We start from the raw sequence: 24,158 nt of genomic DNA, 5'->3' as shown, positions 1-24,158 counted from the left end.
AAAAATTATATATTTAAAATAAAAAAATAATTGTTTTAAAACATTTTTTAATATTTTAAAAAAATAAATCCAAAAATACTGTTCCAAACACTCTAAACCTATCCTCCAATCCAAAAATATTTTTTAATATTTTTAAAGAAAAGGGCAATAAAGTAATTTCAGAAGGAAAAAGAAACACCGTTTAGTGATTTTTGACGGCAGGGGGGAATCTTGATATTGTCAGGTAAGGTAGGGGAGGTTACTATAATTATTCAAACTACAGAGGAGGTCTCTGTATTTGTCAGAAACCTCAAGGAATGTAAATGTAATTTACCCTAAAAGATAAGAAAAATTTTATGAATTCTAAATAATTCAGGTGGTGTTTGGTTTTCCTTTTGGGTTAAATAAGCACAAAAGAACAAAAAAAAATTAAAAAATCACAAAAAGCTAAAAATCACAAAAAGACAAAAAAAAATCACTATTTCAAAGTTAAAAAGTCAAAAAAGTCAATCAAGAATACCTAACGAACAAAAAAGTCTCAAGCTAAAAAAATCAAAAAAGTCAAAAAACAAATTAAAAAAATCATTACCCAACGAAGGCTATTATTAAATTTTTTATCGAACTTTTACATAAATATGAAATTCATACAAATTATATGTTTGTGAATCTTACACTTATATAAAAGATTTGGTAAAAAATTTCCTAAATTATTTAGTGGGTGTTTGGGAAGAGGGTTTTTATATAGGTTTTTTTAGTTGTATGATATTATTGGATAAAAAAATTTTGATGTTTAAGAAGATAGATTTTTTTGTGATTGGATGGGATGTTAGTGAGAGAAAAAGTAAAATGATTATGGGGTTAAATGTGATATTTTGTTTAAATTTGTTCTTTTTAATTTTATAAAAACTTTATCTTTTAGTAAAAAAAATAAATAAAAAAAATTCGAAACCAAATCTTGCCAAACACCGCCTAGTATCCCTATCATAACTTAAAAAACAAACGTAACATCATGTATTTACTCTCTAATTTATCATTTGTGAAAAGTTGCCCCCTACAAATTTTATATATTATTCTATTGTAGTTTAACATAAAAATATATTATTCCTTTTAAATTTAGAAATATACACATAAACTTTTTATAATTTAGGGTAAAATATAAAATGACGAATTATACTAGCAGTCCCTATAGTTTGGGACTTGTGTCACTATAGTTCCTGACTTTTCAATTATGACACATTTGACCTTAAATTTTGAATCTTGTTCCAAATAAGGACAATTGAAGATATCATTGGATTTTTCAAGGGCAAAATCGTTAATTTGATAAAATATAAACTAATTTGACAAAAATAAATACCAAAAAAAATATTTTTAAATTTTTAAAAATTATTTACACCCACCAAAGATAAAATTATATAAAATTAATAAATCTTTTAGACATTTATTTATTTATTTTATCAAATTAATTTTTATTATATGTTTAGATGATGATCATGCAATAGGCAGTTGTTGAGTTTTTAATGTGTAATCGATATATTTATATATGAAATGTTTTTAATTTTGCATTTTTTGATTTGATAGATTGGTTTAATAATGATATTAAAGTTATCGCCATATTTGATTTTTTAAAAAATATAAACTAATTTAATGAAAACAAAAATAACCACCTATTACATTATTATTATCCAAACACATAATAAAAATTAATTTAGTAAAATAAATAAATAAATAAATAAATAAAAGTCTAAAAGATTTATCAATTTTACATAATTTTATCTTTAATAGGTAGAAATAATTTTTTAAAAATATAAAAATATTTTTTTGACATTTATTTTTATCAAATTGACGATTTTGTCCTTATAATATCCAATCGTACCTTCAATTGTTCTTATTAGAATAAGATTCAAAATTCTAAACCAAATATGTCACAATTGACAAATCAATGACCAAAATGATACAAATCTCAAACTATGGGGACCGTTAGTATAATTCATCCAATATAAAACTAACAGAAATTGCTATAAATAACTCAACGTTAATTAAGATGCGTGGTGACAATGTTAAGGATATAATTTGAATTCAAAATTACTATAATGCCCTCATTTCCTTGTTTCCTCACCAACTTATTATGTATTACATTACCCATCATCGCCAAGACCAAGAACCCAACCCAGAACCACCATTGCTCTAACACCACCGCCACACTACCCATGGCCACATCCCCTCTCATCGAAGCACTATCATCATCACTTCTCACGATTTCCTCTTGATTTGGTAAAGGTCGCTACGATCGCCAAAATTAGAATAGTGAATTTAACGCATTTCAGGCAGATTCTCAAAGTTGAATCGCCGAAATTCGAACAGGTTTGTGTCTATTCGAACTTCCATTTCAAAGCCTATAAATACCTCACTCATCTGGGAGTTGAATTGAATTCGAATTACAACAAAATTAATTTTGAAATTAAAGTCGAATTAGCGTCGAATTCTTCAAAATTTTGCTCTGTTTTTGGGTTCCTTCTTCTTCATCATTTTCAATATTACATAAACTGTCTGTAAGTCCTTAATTTTTTGTTTTGTGTACAAATTGTAATGTGTTAAATTATTTTCGAATCATTCAATATTTTTCAGACCAATCAGAATACCTCTATATCATTCATATATTTCTAACAGTATTTTAGACAGGGCTTCATAATGCAAATAGCAAAATAATTTGACAAAATTAATGGCATTGACAGGTTTACCATAAGGAGAAAAAAATTATATATGCACACAAATTTATATATATATATATATATATATATATATGTACGGGCACGAAATATTCTTTCCTTGTAATCCTGTTGATCAAGTTTTCGCTCCTCCGTACGTCGTCACTTTATTCCCTGAAAACACAAACGTGAGCTAGCCGGCGGGTGTGTGCCGGATACCTCTCCGATGCCTAAGTCAGCAAAATAGACAAATAGACAAAAAGCTCTGTGTATTCGAGAATCAAAGTTGTGTGTTACCTCTCCATAGGTGATGTTGTAAGCTTTTATAGGTTCCGCGTGGCACAATCCTAGTAAGACTTTTACTCCTACATATAGAGTCCTCCTAAGATTCATACTCCTGAAAGATAATGCTTATCCTTCAACACCCCCCTCACTGCATAAACCAAGTGAGATGGTTCTATCATGTTCAAACTTCAACATGACCGAGGTAAGCATGGCCATGCTAAGCCGCAGACTAAACCGAGATAACATTAGCTCGGCTCTTCCATTCACTGCTCTTACCTTGGCTCTTCTTAATGCTAACCATGGTATGTCTAGACCGGAATAACCAATACTCCGATCGAACCCGAATAACTTTGTGAGTGACGACCGAACTTACCGTAAGCTCTTTGGGACCGAAGTAACTTCAGGTCTCTCGCGAACCGGAGTAACTTTACACCTCTTGCGGATCGGGGTAACTTTACACCTCTCTTGGGCCGGAGTAACTTCATGGCCTTTTTACTCAACCCTTCGCACTGTGGCCCATAACGGCCCATTACCCAGCTCGGCCCAATTTTCATATAAATTACCCTCTCAATTGCCCCTTAATTCCATCTGCGCAGCATGATAGGGATTACCTTGTCTACTAGCCGAGCTAAAAAAACTCTTTAGCCTTTCCGACCGAGTTAAAAGACTCTCTTAGCCTCTCCAACCGAGCTAAATTCACGCCGGCTCTACCTGTACGGTCAAAACGTCGCTTCAATCACAACAACTGAATCGTTTCTCATTCCAAGGACACGTGGCCCCCTCTGATTGGCCCAATGCAGCTGTCACGCCATCTTCGAACTCCGTGAATTTTGAACAGTTCCCGCCTCTGGTCCTTGCATCAAAACAAAACTCTCTGTTTTTTTAATCACTCACCACACTATTCATTTCCTTATCTCTCTCTCTCGTTCCTGCACTTCTTCAACCCTAAACTTGCTGAGTTCGTGTTCTTCACTACCGTTGCTTCCATCTCTGATTTCTTTCTCTTGACCTGGTAAGTTTACTCAAATCTGCCTTGTTTTTGTTGTTTTCGCATTTGCTTTTACAATACATGTATTTTGTATGTTTTTTCAAAACACATACCTTTCTTTCGTGTAATAGAACCTTTGGTTTTTCACGAATAAACTGAAACACTGATTTTGATCCAAAATCACTATATAACCGAACTAAAAAGTAGTTTGTAGTTGATGTCACTCTAGCCAGGCCATTCAACCGAACTAACACTTTACGTTATAACAATAGTTTCAACAAGTCAAACCACCTTTTGTTTTAACTCAACCGAGCTAGCCAACCGCACTAAGTCTACGTAATAGTGCGTCTGTTAGTCTCACCCACGGCCGAGCTATAACTTGGGGCTAACCCAGCCTTCGTAGTTAAAATCGAACTAAGAGCGCTGCCCCTAGAGGTTCAACCGGGCTAACACTGACCTTTGCACAAAAACGGGCTAAGACACGTAGCATTTCACATAGCCAAGCTAAGATTTGATATATCTTGCCTTTATTTCTTTTTAGCACGGTCCAACAGTCTGCTTAACACCTTTGTTTTTTCACTTTGCAGACTTTAGGTTGCCCAGGCACTCTTTTGAGCGCTCAACCGAGCTACTCAGCACCTTTCTCCGACCGAGCTATCACACGCTTAATTTATTCATAACTTTAGACAAAAATGGGTAAATATAGGTTTTTAGTAAAAACACCTGGTGGCCTGGCTGAATTCCGAAAGGAGTATAACATTCCTGACGACGTCCATCTCACCTTGGCCGAACAAGATATCATACCTTGGGGAAACCCTGGTTTTGTTCCCTTCACCCTCCTTTCCATTGTAGAAACCGGCCTAAGATTCCCTGTTCAGCCCTTACTTTGTGAATTCCTTAGGCAAACTAGGATATGCCCAACTCAGCTTTCCACAAACTCATACCGCATAATAAACGGTATAGCCGAGCTAAACCGCCGAGCTGGCATTAACCTTTGCTTAGCCGAACTCTTTCATCAATATTCAATAGGATCAAAAGAAGATGGATGGGTCTATTATCTAAGAATACGCCGCCGTCGAGAGAAAATAATAACGGACACACCAGAAAAAGACTTGAACGATGATGATTTCTTCTGGGTTTTTGGGAACTTCAAAGACCAAGAAGCCCAGACTCTTAGTGACCAAATAAACTGGAATAAAGGGACCACTGGTATAATTACCTCGGTTCTATTGCATGCCTCTTTTTATTTCGGTTTCCTATTCCTGAACCGAACTGACAGTTGTCTTCTTTATGCAGACTCAGCCCACCTCAAGTCACTATACAGTTACCCTATCCTAAACACACTTCGCGCCGCACTACGGTATCCTGAAAGAAGTTGGGCCAAGCTGCTCAATTTTGAACCGACATACAGATATAGTAGTCGACGAAAAGCCAGAGTAACAGACTTTTTGTTGGAGGCATCGCCTGAACCGGATCCAACCTTGCCACAAATTAACCTGGTCCGTACTACTGCTGAACAAGAGATGGCGAAGAGGAACAGAGTGAGGGCCCTCCTAACCGAAACACACCCAACCGATGTAACACCAACCACCCAGACTCAAGAGACCGTGGTGGCTCTTCCATCTCAATAACCTTCTTCATCACGCCCAAGCAAGCGTGCCTGGACTACCCAAACCGAGCAACGCTTAGTTGATGAAGACGAAACCCTTCTTCCACCAAGCCCTCTACCGAGCCTGCAACCGGAGCATTCCGACCGGGCTGGCTCCTCCAAGTGGGTGCCCAAAATCAATTTTTAGAACCGAGCTATTCAGGACACTCACTCGGTGGTCGCTGAGAAAGACCACCTGATGGCATTCAACCTTGCCAGGAGTGTTTGCCTTCCAGCAGACATGGAGCATCACAAAAATCTAACCGAACTAAAAGCCATTCGTTCGGCCACAAAATCCATGGTGCTTGTAAGTAGCTTTTTCTGTTAATCTTTTTAATTTGCACAACCTTTATCTCGGTTTGATTACAAGTCTCCCCCTCTTTTTGTAGGCTATGCAGAAGAGCTACATCGCTCACAAGCGAGTGCTTGAACTTCGCAAGACTACAAGGCAAGCGCTGGCCGAAGTGACAGAAAAAGCTACAGAGCTAGAAGAAGCCAGGAAGCAAATAGCCGAGCTAAAATCCGAGAACGGTCGTCTGACCGAACTCGTTAGCTCGGCTGTAGCGGAGAAACAAAAGGCTGCAGTCGTGATCAAAGACAAATACCTGCGTGAGCTAGCCAAGCTCGAAGGTAAGAAAAACGTAGAGATCGCCGAGCTAAAAAAAAAAGCGAATGATGCGAATGCTGAAGGTTTCAAGGAGGGGGAGGCCCTCTATATGTAGCAATGTGAGGTAGCCAAAGATTTGTTCTTCAAATGTGGTTAGAGGGCAGCTGTGGTGCAGCTCGGTTGTGGGCCCGAGACCGAGGTCTACAATCCTCCTTAGTACTTCATACCGAGCTCACTATCGGAGTACGCTGCATCAGTTCAGCAACAGTTTCTTCAGGGTTCAGACGACGATGAAGAAACCGAGCCCAATGATACCTTGGTCGTTAATGATCCCGCTGATCAGACAACTCGGTTGGAGCCAACGGTGGAAGACCTGACTAGCGAGCTGCCGACTGAAACTGTACTTCCTGCCGAGACCGAGCTCCCAACCGAGACCGCACTACCGTCAGAAACCAGGCTTCGGGTTGATATTGATGCTGATCTTGATGATCTGTTTAACTATTTTTCTTTTTTCTTTTTTGTTGGACAAATGTAACCGGGCTGGGGCCCCTTCTTTGTATTTGTTTTGAATTTTTAATGAAGTCTGCTCTTTTTGTTCTAACTCTCATTTCGGTTGATCTTCATACTTGTATTTTACTTTCTGATTGAAGTCTTGGATGAGGTATAACAATCGCTTGCCGAGATACCTTATATTGGTTTTTAACATTTGCAAACATTTGCAACTATAAGTACACATGCCAATCATTTTTTAGCCTAGATCCCTACCTCGGCTGAAGAATACTTAAAGTAGGTTTAATCCAGCCAACCACTCTTTAGCGGATGTCCTTACTTTACGAGTTGGTTTAGTCCAACCAACCACTCTTTAGCCGATGTCCTTACTTCGGCTGAAGAGTGCCAAGAGTTGGTTTAGTCCTGCCAACCACTCTTTAGCCGATATCTTACTTCGGCTGAAGAGTTCTAAAAGTTGGTTTAATCCAGCCAACCTAAAGTAAAGTGTTAGGTTTATTCCGACCAAATGTCACGTAGCTTGGATCCTTATCCTGGGTTTAGGAAGGGTGTTGGTTTTTCCAGCCAACCTCTAGATTGGTTATTCCAGCCAACCTAGAGTAAAGTGTTTAGTTTATTCCGACCAAACGTCCTGTAGCCTGGATCCTTATCCTGGGCTTAGGAGGGGTGTTGGTTTTTCCAGCCAACCTCTAGATTGGTTTTTCCAGCCAACCTAGAGTAAAGTGTTTGGTTGTTCCGACCAAACATCCTGCAGCCTGGATCCTTATCCTGGGCTTAGGAGGGTACATAGTTGATTATTCCGGCCAACCTTGCTTTTGATGTCCCTAACTCACTAATACAATCTCTTACAGAGGGAAACAATTTATACTGAAAAGGAGCTACTTATTTTATTGAGAAATGAAAAATTACACATACTTAAAAGAAAAAAAAAAACAAAAAAAACAAAAAAAAAAAATAAAATAAAATAAAATAACTTGAGATTGGCAGTATTCCATGGCCTGGGAATTGCTTTGTCGTCCTCATCTTCTAACTTGCCATCTCCCAGAACTATGGTGTTTCCCATTACTTTGCGTAGTACCCAATCTCCGATTTTGAATTGCCTTGGATGTACTGTCTTGTTGTGTTTCCTGGATATCTCTTGTTGGTATGAGGCAATGTGAACCAGTTCTTTTTCTCTTCTTTCTTCAGCGAGGTCGAGCTCCAATGCTATGGCTTCTCCATTCAAGCCTAGATCAAAATTTTCGCTTCTAATTGTGGGGAGGCCAACTTCCAGCGGGATTACTGCTTCCATGCCATAGGCTAAGGAGAATGGTGTTTCTCCTATTGATCGTCGAGGTGTGGTGCGGTAAGCCCATAAAACATGAGGAAGCTCCTCAGCCCATTTGCCTTTTGCTCTTTCTAACATTTTCTTCAGTCCATCCAAGATGACCTTGTTTGATGCTTCTGCCTGGCCGTTGGCTTGGGGATATGCCGGTGTAGAATTGTAGAACTCTATCTTGTATTCTTCACAAAAGCCTCTAAAGATTATGCCATCAAACTGAGTGCCGTTGTCAGATATTAGGGCTTTAGGTATGCCGAATCGAGTAATGATATTCTGCCAGACGAACTTCTTCACATCTTTTTCCTTGATTGATGTCAATGCTTCTGCTTCCACCCACTTTGTAAAGTAGTCTGTTGCTGCGAGAAAGAATTTCCTGTTTCCGAGTGCTGTTGGAAGTGGTCCTACTATGTCCAAGCCCCACATTGCAAAGGGCCATGAGCTGGTCAATGGTAGGAGTTCTCTGGCCGGCTGATGTATTTGGTGTGTGAACTTCTAACATTTCTCGCACTTCTTCACATACTTCTCCGAGTCTGCCTGCATGTATGGCCACCAGTATCCTTGCGAAATGGCTCTGTAAGCTAACGATCTTCCTCCTTGGTGGCTTCCGCACACCCCTTCGTGTATCTCGAACAAGAATGCTTCAACTTTGCTGGGATGAACACACTTTAGATAAGGTCCTGAGAATGACTTTTTGTACAATGCCATAGATGGGAAGAGCCAAAATCGCTGCGACTTTGCTCTAATTTTGTTGGCTTCTTTCTTTTCTTCCGGTAAGACACCGTCTTTTAAGAAAAGTATGATGGGATCCATCCATGAGGGGCCTAATTCGGTGCAACACACCTCTTCTACTTTGGGGTCCTCAATGCTTGGTCTCGGTAGGTAGTCAATTAGTAGTGAGTGAGGGATGGAAGTATCTGCCATTGACGCAAAGCCTGCTAGTTCGTCTGCTCTGATGTTTTCCTCCCTGTCAATTTGTTCTATTCTTACTACTTCAAATTTCTTGATCTTTGTTCTGACCAATTCTTGGTATTTGGCCATCCTGTCATCCTTTGCTTCATAGTTGCCAGAAATTTGGTTTACCACCAGCTGTGAGTCGCTGTAGACCATTAGTTCGGTGGCCTTCATGTAAAATGCTGATTTGAGTCCTGCAAGAAGTGCGGCCATCTGGTGAGATGAGGACTATGCCAAGTCCTGCACCATGCCGGTTGGATGCTTCATCCACAAAGAGCTTCCACATCTCTCCAACGAACAACTTCCAGCAAGTGGAGGGGTCAGATGATGTCGTGGGGTCAAGAATGTTGCTGGTGTTTTCTTCAAGGTCCATGCTTGTTGTCTGCCCCTCGTTATCTGATTGTACCAAGTCTTTATTTGTTGGTGAGTCTTGGCTCAATGTAGCTTGGTTTGCTTCTTCCTTGCTATCTTTACTCTGGTCTGCCATGGGGTCTGACTGAGTATCCTGCACTAGGGGTTGCGCTATTCCGACGTCAACTTCTATCCCTTGTGTTAGTCAGGTCGACTGGGCAGATATGATGACTTCCTGGGGTGAATTCTACGACAAAGTCTGCCAAAGCTTGGGCCTTTATCGCGGTTCTGGGTTGGAACTTGATATCGAATTGTCCCAGCTCTACTGCCCACTTCAAGATTCTCCCAGAAAAGTTCGCCCTTTCAAACAGAGCTTTTAATGGGAAAACTGTAAGGACAACTATGGTGTGGGCGTGAAAGTAGTGCGACAACTTCCTTGATGCCATCATTAAGGCTAAGGCCAGTTTTTCTAGTGGCAAATACCTTGTTTCGGCACCCAGCAATGTCTTGCTGACATAATAGATGGGCAAATGTTGGATTCCTTCCGCACGGACCAACACTGCATTAATTGCGTGCTGAGAGACTGACAGGTACAAAAAGAGTTCTTCTCCCGGTATTGGGGTGACAAGCAGTGGTGGAGAAGACAGGTATTCTTTCAAGTTTTCCAGTGCGCGGTCGCATTCTTCGTCTTATTCGAACTTGGCTTTTAATGCTTGAAAAAATGGTCGTAGTCTGTCTGACGACCGGCTAATAAAGCGGTTGAGTGCAGCTGCCATGCCGGTGAGATGCTGCACTTCTCTTGCTGAGTTAGGGCTTTCCAGATCCTGAATAGCTTTGATCTGGGAGGGGTCTGCCTCTATACCCCGGTTGGTCACCTAGGAATTTGCCAGATTCTACACCGAACGCGCACTTAGATGCATTAAGGCGCAACTTGTGCCTTTTTAGAATCTGGAACATCTCACTTAGGTCCCTTAGATGGTCGTTCTCATCCTTGCTCTTAACCACCATGTCGTCGATGTAAGCCTCCATTGTTCTGCCTAACAACGGTTCAAACATCTTGGTGACCATCCGTTGGAATGTTGCCCCTGCATTCTTTAGGCCAAAGGGCATGACCTTGTAGCAATACAGTCCTCTTGGAGTTGTAAAGGACGTGACCTCCTGGTCTGGTTCGTACATGGCGATCTGATGATAGCCTCTGTACGCATCCAGAAAGCTAAGTTGGTTGTGTCCTGCCGTTAGGTCTTCCAATTGATCTATCCGTAATAGGGGGAAGCTGTCCTTTGGGCATGCTTTGTTAACTGTCTTATAGTCGACGCAGACACGCCATTTGTCATTCTTCTTTGGTACCATGACTGTGTTGGAAATCCATTTGGGGTAATGCACCTCTCTGATAGTTCCTGCCTCTAGCAGATTTCCCACTTCTTCCGCTACTATCTCGGCGTGGTGGAGTGCCGATCTGCGAGTGCACTGAATGATTGGTCTGGCGGATGGGTGGACATTGAGTTGGTGACAGATGAAGTTTGGATCAATGCCTGGCATATCGTAGGGTGTCCAGGTGAACACTTCGATGTTAGAAGTCAAGAATTCCAAGACCTCTAATCTCTCAGTGCTGGACAACGACGATTCGAGCAAAAAGAACTTATCCGAGTTCTTTTCATCTATTCTTACCTCTACCAAGTCTTCCACCGCTTTTTGATCAGCTGCTTTGCCGATATCTGCGAACAGTTCATTGCTCTCAAGTTTTTCCACCGAATAAACATATCCCTTGGCAGCCCGGCTGCCATTAGCCGTGACAAAGCATTGCTTGGACATAATCTGGTCTCCAAAGACCTCTTCAATTACTCCGGCTCCGTTGGGGAACCGCATTACTTGATGGTAGGATGATGCTACTGATTTCATGGCATGGAGCCATGTTCTTCCCAAGATTATGTTGTAAGTGGAAGGGACCTTCAACACCCAAAATTTCACTTGTTTTGTCACGCTTCCTGCCCTGACCGGCAGGATAATTTTGCCGACTGGCCATTCTGGCATTGAGTTGAATCCGATCAGGGGGATACAGCCGGTGCCAGGTCTTTGTCCTCCAATTTCAGTTGTTTGAAGGTGTCGTAGTACATTATCTCACACGAGCTACCTTGGTCTATCAGAATTCACTTGACGTCGTAATCCTTGACGCGGAGGGTGACGGCCAGTGCATCGTTGTGAGGGCAATATATTCTCTCCAAACCTCTGTCTGAAAAGGAGATGACATTCGTAGGGTTTGTTCTCCCCTTTTTGATGGTAGGTTGAGCGCTTAGTATTTCTCTTAAGTGCTCAGCCTTCTTGATCGATCCTCTGAGCTTGCATACACGCTCAGGTTCGAATACTCCATGTATCACATTAATCACACCTTGAGGTGGGGCGTCAATTGGCATTCCATTGGAGTTATTGTGGTCCTGGGGGGCTGGTTACGTCCCTCCTTCAATGTATTTATCCAGGTGACCGGCTGCCACCAACTACTCCAGATGCTGTCTCAATGGCATACAATTTTCAATGCGGTGCCCCTTTTCTTTATGGAAGGTGCACCGTGATCTTTCGTCGTAGTCCTTCTGAGCCTCTCCTAGCTTGGCAGGCCATCTAACGAAAGGTTCATCGCGTATCTCGCTTAGAATCCGGTAGATTGGCTTTTTGAATACCGTGGTAATGGCAGTGCGGATTCTTAACCATCTTTTATCCTGGTCTTCTCCGTTGTCCCGCCTGCCTCGTCTGTTTTTGTTCAGACGTTCTATCGCGTTGACCTTTGTTGCGGTCTTTTTATCTGGTACTGTCGTCGTGCTAGATTTTGCTTTAGCACAGGCGCCATCTTCTTATACCCGAATGTGTTGGTGCACTCTCTCCATTAAGGCCTCCATCGTAAGAGGCGGTGTCATAGTGATTGAGTCCCTTAGTCTGTTCCTAACTGGAAGGCCTCTTTTGTATTGTGCGATAGCGAGATTGGTGGGGCAGTCCCCAATCTGGTTGAAGGTCTCCCAGTAGCGGCTGTTGTAGGATTTTAATGACTCTTTTTCGCCCTTGTCGATGGAGAGCAGTTGATCAATTTCCACCGGGGTTTTGGTGTTTGTTCTGAACCTTGTTACGAATGCCTCCACCAATTGCACCCAGGAGGCTATGCTGCCTTCTGGAAGTTTTCGAACCAAGTCAAGCCTAGGGCACCAAGGCTTGATGGGAAGAGGATGTGCATCAAAGCCTCGTTTCGTCGATATACCGCCATAACCTGGCGGAAGTGGCTTAGGTGCATGTAATGGTCTGGCTTCCCTTCGTACGTGGTAAATTTAGGCTGTATGAAGCCTGAGGGTAATAATGTGTTCTCAATTGCCGGAACGAACGGCGAGCTATATAGTCTTGCCAACGCTTTATCTGTTGGTTCGTAGGCAAGGTGTGGTGCTGGCATTCCAACCTCGACGCTTCCATGCGACCGAGGAGCCAACCGCCAAAGGGCTGAAACTCTGTGCGGGTCGCATGCCCTAGCATCCTCCTTCTGTCGCGCCTTTTCTTCAAGCACAGTCCGTAAGTCGGACGATCTAGGCAACTCCGTTTTCCTGGATGATTTATGATGCGTGTGTGAGGGCTGATAGGTACTTCCCTCTGTGTAAGACCTTAATGATCTCGTTCTCTCAGACCTGGAGTAACGAGTTCTGGAAGTCTTTGATTGAGTGTCGCTCGTCCTGAGGCTTCTACTCTCTGCTTGTGATGTCGTGGTATGCCTACTACGATCTTTTGAGTAGCGAGGAGGCGCATTGCCTTTGCGCCCCTCTCTTGTCGCCACCCCTTTTTCCTTGATCTGGCGCTTCATGGCCTCCATGTCCGCCGCCATCTTCCTTATTAATTCATCTTGCTCCTTCACGCGGTCCTCCAGAACTTGAGGATCGATCCTCCGCCTTTGTCTGTCAGGACTTCGTGAACGAGAGTGACGGGGGCTATTAGTCCGCCTCCTCCCCCTTGCATCCCTCATGGGATTTTGTCGCTGAGGCTCCAAGTCCGCCATGGGAGGGATAGAAGGTAGGCCTTCGCGCCTTGTACCCCCCTCTGGTGTTTGTCCGTCGATGGCGAACTGCGGCAAATCTTCGTTGTGCGTCATTGCTTCTAAAGAGGAAAAGCTTGATCAAGAGGTTTTGTTCTAGTCTGAAATTCCCACAGACGGCGCCAATTGTACAGGCACGAAATATTCTTCCCGTGTAATCATGTTGATCAAGTCTTCGCTCCTCCGTACGTCGTCGCTTTATTCCCTGAAAACACAAACGTGAGCTAGCCGGCGGGTGTGTGCCGGATACCTCTCGGATGCCTAAGTCAGAAAAATAGACAAATAGACAAAAAGTTCTGTGTATTCGAGAATCAAAGTTGTGTGTTACCTCTCCATAGGTGATGTTGTAAGCTTTTATAGGTTCCGCGTGGCACAATCCTAGTAGGACTTTTACTCCTCCATGTAGAGTCCTCCTAGGATTCATACTCCTAAAAGATAATACTTATCCTTCAACATCCTCCTCACTGCATAAACCAAGTGAGATGGTTCTACCATGGTCAGACTTCAACATGACCGAGGTAAGCATGGCTATGCTAAGCCGCAGACTAGACCGAGATAACATTAGCTCGGCTCTTCCATTCACTGCACTTACCTTGGCTCTTCTTAATGCTAACCATGGTATGTCTAGACCAGAATAACCAATACTCCGGTCGAACCCGGATAACTTTGTGAGTGACGACCGAACTTACCGTAAGCTCTTTGGGACCGGAGTAACTTCAGGTCTCTCGCGAACCGGAGTAACTTTACACCTCTTGCGAATCGGAGTAACTTTACACCTCTCTTGGGCCGGAGTAACTTCATGGCCTTTTTACTCAGCCCTTCGCACTGTGGCCCATAACGGCCCATTACCCAGCTCGGCTCAATTTTCATATAAATTACCCTCTCAATATATAACACATGTTGGTGGTAACGGCTGCTCTGGAGTGGATGTCTTGGGTGAGAAGAAAACAGTGTCAAAGGGATTGGATTGTTGTCCTGAGCACTAAGCAATTGGTGCTTAGTGACTGAGAAGATGATGTAGTGTTGTTGGAAGAGGAGGGTAGATAGTCCAATTTGAGAGAGAAAAAGTTATGGTAGTAGTTGGATAGGTAGGGCCGCAAATCAAGAGAATTATTTGTGAATAGACTCGAGTTTGGCTTGGTAAGAACTCGTTCAAATTCGATTTGTTACTTTTTTTTTTTTTTTTTTGCATTCGAGCTTGAGCTCAAGCTCATTAAATTTTTATTAAATAAACCCAAACATTCTAAAGTTCGGCTCGTAAACTCAGCTCGTTTGCTAACTCGTTCAATATTTATTATTTATATATTAAATAATGTAAAAATATATATAAAAAATAAGATAAATATGTTATGTATATATTTAAAAAATATAAATATAAATAATAGTTAATTATAGATAGTACATTTATGTAATAGTGGTAGTAGATATTATTATTTTAGTAAAATATTGACTTTTTTTGGTATGTTTATATATATTGTATATATAATTGTATAATCAAAATTTTAATTGTAACTTTAGTATCATACGCAAATATGAATTTATAAATTTTTTGGCTCGTTAAGGCTCGTTAAGGCTCCTGAACAAACTCAAGCTCAAGTCAAGCTTAAGTCAACTCAGCTCGAGTTCAGTTCGTTAAATTTTTATTAAACTCGAACTCATTAAAATCTTAATAAATAAGTCCAAACATACTAAAATTCAGCTCGTTTGCATCCCTAGGCATTGGTAAGAAAATAGAAAATAAAAGGGTAAATTACAAATACACCCCTGAGATTTTTCTTAAAATATGAATTGCCCCTTGTGGCTTGAAAAATTACAAATACCTCCTCGTCAGAATTTTTTATTTAACAGAATTAATTAAAATAGTAAACTTTCTAACCATTCACCTATACAATAATAAAATTATCTGAATTATTAATTAAAATAAAATTTTAACATTATTAAAACTGTTAATTAATTTGATGATTTATTAATAAAATGACCTATTTATTATGAAATTAGAAAGCTTAGGAGGCATAATGTAATTTCTAGAACTACAGCGTTAATTTGTAATTTAAGTAAATCCCAAGAAGTGTGTTTATAATTTACCCAAAATAAAAATAAGGGTAATATTGACTTTATGCAAAAATCATTAACAGAACTAAATTTTGAACTTTACCTCAAAATATAGGAAGGTTATGTCTATATTTCTAAACTTGAAAGAGTAATGAGCCTGTTTGGTAAAACTTAAAAGCAGCTTATTTCAGCTTTTAACTTAATTTAAGCTATAATATTGTGTTTGGTAGAACTTATATTAACAGATTATAGCTTAAAAAAAGCTATTTTCAGCTCAAATTCATAAGTAACTCGGGGCATGCTTATGAATTATAACTTAAGTGCGCAACTGATTCATGGGTGATGAAATGACTAAAATGCCCCTTCAAAACTTCAACAATTACAAAATTGCCATTATATAAACCCTCTTGTTGCCCTAGCACACTCCTCTCCTCACACTCCTCTTCTCATTTCCTCTCTTGTAGACTGAAGACGACCCTCCACAGTAGCCGATCGAACTCCTCCACATCTCCAAGATCAGCAGATCGAACTCCTTTCCTCCCTGTTTCCATTGATCTACACCAAAAAGGTTAGAGTTCATGCCTTTTTGTTTGTGATATATACACACATCGAGTTAGGGTTTACATAGACAGAGACCATATCACACTCCTTGTTTCTCTCTTTGCTTTCTTCTTCTTCTCCGATTTTCATCATCTTTTTTGTTTTTTGTTTTTTCCCAGCCACCATTCGCAGCCGTTGGACGAGTTCGACACTTGAGTATTCAGGTAAGATTCTTCAGCTCAATTTTCAGTGTTCTTGTTAAATTTTTGCTCAATTTCTACTAAATTTCTGTTCAATTTCTGCTCAATTCTTGTTCACTTGTTTGCTGTAGTGTTAAAATCAAAATCACTTTTGGTTCAATTTTTAGGTTTTTTTTAAAAAAATTATATATATATATATATATATATATATATATATATATATATATTTAAAGATTAGCCTAATCAGTTTAAATGTTGACAAAATCTTGAATCAGCATTTAGTTTTCTGCTAGTTTTTGTATTAGAATATAAGGAAATGAATTGAATTAAATTGATAATGCAGTAGATTTTCTTAAACACATCTTGCAGTAATCCTCTGATCGTTATGAAATTGGGTTTGTGGAAAAAATGGAAATTCATAATAGGTATTTGACTGATCTGTTAATCTAATAATTATTTCATTGAAGTTGGTATAAACAAATGTCATTCTCTAGTAAGTATTAAAGCTGGAAGGAAAGGACAGTTTAAATGCTTTCCCTGGTGTAGTGCCAACCTCACATCCATAACAGAAAATTATTTCTTGTATGGTTTATGTGCTTGCTTGACAAAAACTTTTTTGTGAAATACATGGTATTTGTTACCCTTAGTTTGATGAGTTCAAATAGTGGCAATTAGTAATAGAGAATTTTCCTTAATCAATTCATGGTCACAAATAGAAGATAAATAAACAAGACAAAAATACAAAGAGATCAGTTTGGTTTTTCACTTTTTGATATTGATACAGCCATTTCTAGTATAATGGTTCAGGAAGGATTCAAAGTTTGGTTTCAATTCATTTTTGCATTGCTCAAGTAAGCTTCCTAGCACACAAGCGCATACACTGTTGAGTGTAAGGATTTTTTTGATGAGAAAAAAGTTTGTAACTATTGTTACCAATTTCCACTAGGCCAAACTGAAATAAATATATAAGTGGTGAAGTTTTAATAATATATGCAAAAAAGTGGACCATCTTTGTGACATTTTGTGGTTCCTTTTTGGGCTTCTATCTTGTTTGATTTGGTATGTCTTGTTAATACCCTTTTCCTTAGCCACTGATTCAGTTTTTGTCTATCTTCATTTCTTTTGTGCTTTGATTAGAGTCTCCACTATTTAAAAGAATGACCACTACATTTTTTTTGGCTATGAATCCCATATGTATAGAAAATGGTTGGTATAAACAAATACCTATTGTGACAGATAATTATTTCATTGAAGTTGGTATAACAAGTGACCACACCTCTCTGAAAATATCCCTTACCTAAGGACCAGCTTAGAATCTGCAACAACAAACAGTTAGAAAAACAATATGAGGCTCCTATCTCTCCACTCTCTAAACTTACATCTCTCACTCATCAAACCTGCATAGACCTTTCATCACTCAACTCTCCTCCCTACAGTTAGACCAACTTAACACTCTGTAGAAAAATTTGTTAGAAAGCTAGTAGTACATAAACATTATATCTAAAACCACAAATCAGGGCTTCTTTAATCATATTGACTGAAGGCACATGTTTGTTTATTTCATTCTCTGTAACAGTAAAACAACAAAGTATGAAGCTAATTTACTAAATTGAGAGAAACAAGCCAATTCTTTATACTATTTGGGACTTTGATTTTCGTATCACCAAACATGTTCTCCACTATATGCTAGTTATCTGTTTGTTTGATTGTGTTGATGGGAATTTAGGACCAAAGTGCACAATAGTGTTAAGAATTAAAGACAATGGTCATGTATAACATCTTTAACTTCCCAATCAATTTTAGAGGATTTGGATTCAATTCTTCCTAATTAATGCAGTGGCACGTCATCCTCTAGTAACTATTCTTCCGGTGTTGAGACCTTGGACTTGAGATATGAGGCTTTAAAATGTGAGTGTGGTGTAAGAGCTGCCATAAGGGTTACCGAATCTGACAAGCCATCAAAAGGAAGACTATATGTCATTTGTGAGAAGAGAAATTGTCAATTTTGGAGGTGGTGTACCCCAAAATTTGTGACGATGGTAGAGAGGCTAAGGAACGAGACAAATCTTTATCAAAATCAAAACATCGACACTGTAAAAAGTCTTAGTTCAGGAGCAGGTTGCAATATTTTTGTATATTGTTGGCGGTGACATTCGAAACAGAAATGCCCAAGAAAGATTTCAACATTCCGGCAAGACTATTTCAAAATACTTCAAGAAGGTGTTAAAAGTTGTTACAATGATGTCTATTGATTGGGTAAGGCCTTAACCGAAAAATGGTGTGCATCCATATATTCGAAGTAAGCGCAAATATTATCCTCATTTCAAGGTAAAAAAATAATTACAAGTGGAACTTAGGTGTTGCATATAATAATGTTGGTCGGATATTTCTAATAATCTGTGACTAAAAATAATTTTATGAACTATTTTGTAATAAGATTGTATTGGAGCAATTGACGGAACACACATCAAAGCATATATATCTCCAGATAAGCAACCTCGTTTAGTAGGTAGAAAGAGGTATGCAACTCAAAACATAATGGCCCCGTTTGATAGAGCTGTGAAAAAGTGATTATAGATTATAACTTAACAGATTATAATTTATAATTGTGAACATAAGTTGATAAATTGTTTGGTGCAGCTGTGGGATTATGGATTTAAACAACAGAGTAGTGTTTGGCAAATAAGCTGTAAAATAGCTTTTACTATGTAATTGTTATTTTTGACCTTATGAACAAAAAAACTTTTATTTTTTTCATTTTCTTCAGTTAAAAAAAATTATTTCATTAATGAAAGTTAATATAATTAGTATCAATTAATATAAAAATTGATACATTTCATTACAACAATTGTTATTTCATTTTTTTTATTTCATTTAATAAAAGTTATTTAATTTTTTTTTTTTTCATTAATATCAATTAGCAACAATTGTTTTTTTTTATTATTTTGTATTACAATACCAAAGAATTTTATATCCATATAAAATTCTTTTAATAGAAGTTATTTAATTGAAATAAATTTATATTAATCTTTTCTTTTTCTCCTTATTTGTTTTTCTCTATTTTTTCCCCCCTTCTCTTCTTTCTTTGTTAACTTTTTTTAATTTATTAATTCATTAAAATTAATACCAATTAATATTCATGTTCTAATTTATATTAATGTTGTGATTTTTTACATATTATTTGTTATTTAATATAAAAATTGTTATTATATATATATTTCATTATATATTATTTGGTATTTTTAATATAAAACATATTTTAATGTGATTTAATATAAAAATTGTTATTTTATATATATATATATTATATTAATATTGGGTACAGGCCAGAGATGGCTCACCGTCATCGTCGTCGTCACTGTCGATGACCTAGCCATCGTCGAAACAACGCCAGAGATGCACGAGAGAGAGAGAGAGAGAGAGAGAGACAAGAGAGATCGTGAAAAGAGAGAGAAGAGATAGCGAAGAGAGAGAACTCTGGTTTGCCATTGCCGTAAATCACTCTCGCCGGAAATCTTTGCTGGAAATCGCCTTTGTCTCTCTCTCTCTCAAGTGAGCAATGAATAGTGTTTTGTGAAATAGGATTTATATAGTTGGGTTTTTGGTAATAGTTGGGTATTGATGAGGACATTTAAGTAATTTTAGCTGCCCACACACCAACTGCGCGCTTAAGTCGAATTTTTAAGCACCTCCTGACCAGCTTTTGAGATAAGCTGAAAAATAACTTAATTTAAGCTACAAGCTAATTAACTTAAACTACACCAAACACAATATTTTAGCTTAAATTAAGCTAAAAGCAGAAATAAGCATCTTATAAACCCTACCAAACAAGCCCAATGGCCGCATGTGACTTTGATATGTGTTTCATATTTTGCTTACCAGGATGGAAAGGAAGTGCACACGATAGTCGTATCTTCTTGGATACAATTAGGAATCCTAGTTATAATTTTCCAAAACCACAAGGAGGTAACTGTTTTATATTTGATTACTAGAGTAGATGCACCACACTCACGTCTCCATATTTATTTTTACATTTATAATTGCTTACTTTAATTTCATTTTGCAATTTTAAAAAAGATGAGTTTTACTTGGTGGATGCTGAGTATCCAAACATGAAAGGATATATTGCACCTTACAAAGGAGAGAGATACCATCTAGCTCAATTTGAACATGGTCAACCCCCTCAAAATGTATAAGAAAAATTCAACCAAGCACATTCATCACTTAGAAGTGTAATAGAAAGAACGTTTGGGGTTTGGAAAGCAAGATAGCCAATGATAAAAGATATCCCACCAAACTACAACTGGGCGACCCAAGCGAAACTTGTTTGTGCAACCATGGCAATTCATAATTTCATCCAACGAAGTGAGTTCCGCGATATTGCATTTGACTCTTATGATAGATTCACGGATTATGTGCCTAATGAAGAGGAAGGATCTTCGTCTCAACAAGCACGCCATGGAAATGATGTTGACTATGATGACAACGAGATGGAAGTGAGGAGACATAATATTTGTATGTCAATTTGCAGACGAAATTATGAGATCTTTAAATATGTAGAAAGTTTTATTTTTATTGCTTTAATAGTAATTTATTATATTTTTATTGCAATGACATTTTTTTTGTTCCCTTGTCAACTCAATATTATTAAAAAAAATTAAAAAAATTAAAAAAATTAAAAATTAAATTTGAGGTAATGAAATGTACCAAATTAGGTATTAATTAATCAACTTCCATTAATGAAATAACTTTTTCAAAATTTAAAGAGAAGAAAATGACAAAATTACAAATTTTATGTTCATGAGGGCAAAAATGACAATTACACAGCAAAAAGTTATTTTACAGTTTATTTACCAAACACTACTCTGCTGCTTAAATCTATAATCTCACAGCTACACCAAACATATTACCAGCTTATGCCCACAGCTATAAGCTTTAATTTGTTAAGTTATAATCTATAATCACTTTTCCACAATTTTACCAAACAAGGCCCATGTATTTTTGAGTTAAACCATAAAGAGGTAAAATGTAATTAACATTTTTTTTTTCTTTTTCAAAGTCTCAAATTATTTTTAGTCTCTAATTACGGTTATCTTACAATACATATGTAAATAATAGTATATTACGGTCTAAATTGATGTTATTTACAAATCATTGGGTTGATAAGATCTACAAATTATTAAATCTCATTGGGTTGAGCAGTATTTGTATACTATCATTTTTTAATCTTTTTTATTTTATTCAAGTGTAAAAAGTATTTTATAATCCTATTTTGATACTTTTTGTTTTGTTAATAACTATTAGATATTGATTGATAATGCTTAGGGGTAAGCATAGTTCGGATTGGTTCGAATTGAGATAAAATCAAGATCAATCCATTATTTACGATTCTGGAAAAATTGGAACTAACCCAATCTGTTTAAATAGTGGAACCAATCCGAACCAATCCATTTAAACATGGATTTTATCAGTTTAGGATCTTGGATTCACATAATTAAATAATTAAAAAAATATAGAACATTTAATTTCATAAAAACTTAAACATAGCATCAAACAAAAGCAATAAAACTAGATACACATTACACAAAGTAGAATTATCCTCTGTATTAAAACTAAACATTGCATCAAACAAAAGTAATAAGAAAACTAGTTTTGGACAAACAAAAGCAACAAAACTCCGTGAACAAAAGTCGCAAACAAACAAAAGCATAACAACAGCAGCATGGAATAAGGGTTTAACTTTTGATGATACAGTTACGATACAACGGGTTCTAGAGGGAATGGGTCGGACTGGTCCACGCTTCTCCAACCGATATCTGAATGGCCAAGCCCACCTGAGAACCTGCACAGGAGTTCAACGGGGAACATGGAGTCCCCCAGCGAACCCTCCGACGAGCAAGTTAGAGAGAGAGAAGTGGAATGTAGAGATATGAATTAAAGATAGAAAGCTTAACCTTCTTCTTGTCTTCAACGTCTGCTTATATCCTTTGGTAATCATTTGGCTGTCCCTTCCGACCTGTCACCTTGGCCAAACGTCTCTACTGTAGCTTACCTTGTTCAGGGTGAGGGCGTGCTGTCCCGACGGAGAGGTATTGTCGTAATAAATGCTGTGAGGGGCTGCATTAATGGCGATGTGCAGTGGCAATAACTTTGCAAATCTTTGTCTGCTGATGTGGCTTGCCCTTTGCCTGCCGCGTGCCTGGGTATTATTGGTCCTTCATGTCATGTTGGTTTCCAGCTGTTTTGGACCTCATCAATTGGATTGTGTATTTGTAGACACGCCCGCGGAGGGGCCTCATGCTACAGTTCGGACTCGATTTGTGTCGCGGTTCTTAATCTGAACCAAAGAGTCCAAATCTGGCAAATCGTTTTGAGAAACAGAGTTTTGAAAAAGTAGTGCCAAACATGGACTGCTTTGCCAGATACAGAGTCGCCACCTAAATATTTTTAAAATGGGGAAATTTAGGAAACCCTGACTCGGTGCCGAAGGCCACACGTCCGTCATCACCGGAGTTGTCTCGGCTCGGGAGCTTGGGTACGATCGGGGAAGGTCAGCTATGAGCACCCCCTTTCGCCCGGTCCGAAGACCGGCCTCTACTAACCGTGATATCCGTATTTGAAAACTTTATGTGTTCTTAAACCAATTGTTAGCCTAGAATTACTATGTTATGCGCAGCAAACAAGTATAGACTAGATTGCCTAATTTGGAAAGAAACATTGCATATCCGTTTGTTTTGAAAATGCTTTGGAATTTGCTACTCGCAAGTAGGCTAAAACACGGATTTCAATGAGTTCTTCCAACTCAAACAATCCAACCTCCACCCACAGGCATTCAAATAGTTTAACACATAAGCATTTAGCCGCATGGCAGGCATACTGTCATGGCAACACTCACACTCATGCGATATGCTAAAGCGGAAATACTTACATCGTACTCCGTGCCAAAACAAAGAACTCGTTAGCAAACATGCATGATCCAAGTCCATGTTAAGTGCCTAATGCATCGCATACAAAGTGTTGCTAGAATAGGCTCGGCTATCCTAAACATGGCATGTGAGAAATGCACAACTATCACATATTCAGTTTAGAATTTGAAGTACAAATGCAGTTAGCGTGATGTACCGAGCCTAATGTATGTAATACAAATGTATGGATGCACGCATGCGTAGCATAAGGTATGCTAAATTAAACGTGCCCTAATACTAACCATCAAAGCAGGTAAGTAAAAGGGAAGAAAGAAGTGAGGTTGGAAGACATACACACCACCCACGCACACTTATTACAAATTTGCCCTCGCTCGGAGGGACCAAATAAATATTACAGATTAATTAACTACGCAAGCTAATTAATATTATAAATTAATTAATTTAATTAACAAATTAAATAAATTAATTAAAACAAGAAAATCGTCTCGGGAAACGTGCCGCCATGCATAGGCTGCCTCTGTTTTCCTTCCTTCACTCCTCTGGAGGCTGTCAAAACCTCAGGATTACATCCCTGGACACTGGGGAGTACCACCGGCTGAGTGGAATTACCACCGGCAGTGGTATGTGGCCATCGGCACAAACTGAAGCCATCGGCAGAGGATTGATTGCCGGCCGGCACCTTACACTGCCGGTCGGCAAAGAAAGCCTGCAGAACCTGCAACTCATAGCAACAGAGGGCAAAACAAAGCATGGCAGCACAATTCAAGGCATGTATGCACCAACCATGTCCCTTATCATGATAATGACTCAAAGGGGCATGTGCCTCGATTTTCGGACCACCAATCACGTATTTCCATGCATGATGGCCCAAAGACCAAGTATGCAACTTTGATTTCAAATGTAATGCAAACCAATCAAACAAACAAGGCTCAATTCCTATCACTAGTCAAGGAACAAGGCATGCATGCAAGATGTAATGCAACCTAGGCATACAAGCTAAGGATGCAACATGGCATGGCAACAAACTTATGCAAGCATACA

The 24,158-nt window shown here is 38.6% G+C and overlaps 1 long non-coding RNA gene across 1 annotated transcript; it reads left to right on the top strand.

Annotated features, from left to right (window-relative positions):
• The first annotated feature begins 19,599 nt into the window (after positions 1-19,599).
• Positions 19,600-20,807, top strand: LOC145791178 (uncharacterized). The gene is made up of 2 exons (XR_014331029.1): positions 19,600-20,157; positions 20,269-20,807. It is a non-coding gene; the product is annotated as an uncharacterized LOC145791178 (long non-coding RNA).
• The last annotated feature ends 3,351 nt before the right edge of the window (positions 20,808-24,158 follow it).

The sequence above is a fragment of the Camellia sinensis genome, chromosome 5 (genome assembly GCF_055761805.1).
Source record: "Camellia sinensis isolate YWXY chromosome 5, ASM5576180v1, whole genome shotgun sequence".
Taxonomy (NCBI): Eukaryota; Viridiplantae; Streptophyta; class Magnoliopsida; order Ericales; family Theaceae; genus Camellia; species Camellia sinensis.
The sequence above is the reverse complement of the archived record's forward strand: the minus strand, read 5'-3'. Positions and strand labels throughout refer to the sequence as shown.